The following is a 508-nucleotide window of genomic DNA, read 5'->3' on the forward strand; positions in this document are numbered from 1 at the left end:
TTTTCATGACCCGATCTTAATACTTATTTGGGTCGACCCAAATAATTAAGTTCGGCCCGTTGATTCAAACGTCGAACTTTTCATGACCCGAACTTAATACTTATTTGGGTCGACCCAAATAATTAAGTTCGGCCCGTTGATTCAAACGTCGAACTGTTCATGTGCTGAACTCATTCCGGCTGCGAACAGAGGAAAACAATGACTTCTCCAGTTGTACACTTAATGCAGCGAATAAGAACACTGTTTAATGGAAGAGCATATCGCTTGTGGTTTGAAATGAAACGCAAACAGTAGTTTTTGAAGTGAGTCGCCAGGTTTCAGTTAAATTTCTTCAGTATCGATCAATTCGGTAAAATTAAACTGCTACCTTTAGCTTCTAGTCTTGTTTTGTTTCTTTTCATTAAGAAGATATATTTAAAAGCAAAAGTCGAAACAGGATGCGAATGCAATCCGATAATACGGAGTTTGGACGTTGGAAAGCGCGCAATCTTGATCCAGAGCGTTTCGT

This window comes from Oculina patagonica, chromosome 2 (genome assembly GCF_052425735.1).
Source record: "Oculina patagonica isolate OP01 chromosome 2, crgOcupat, whole genome shotgun sequence".
In the NCBI taxonomy this organism is placed as follows: Eukaryota; Metazoa; Cnidaria; class Anthozoa; order Scleractinia; family Oculinidae; genus Oculina; species Oculina patagonica.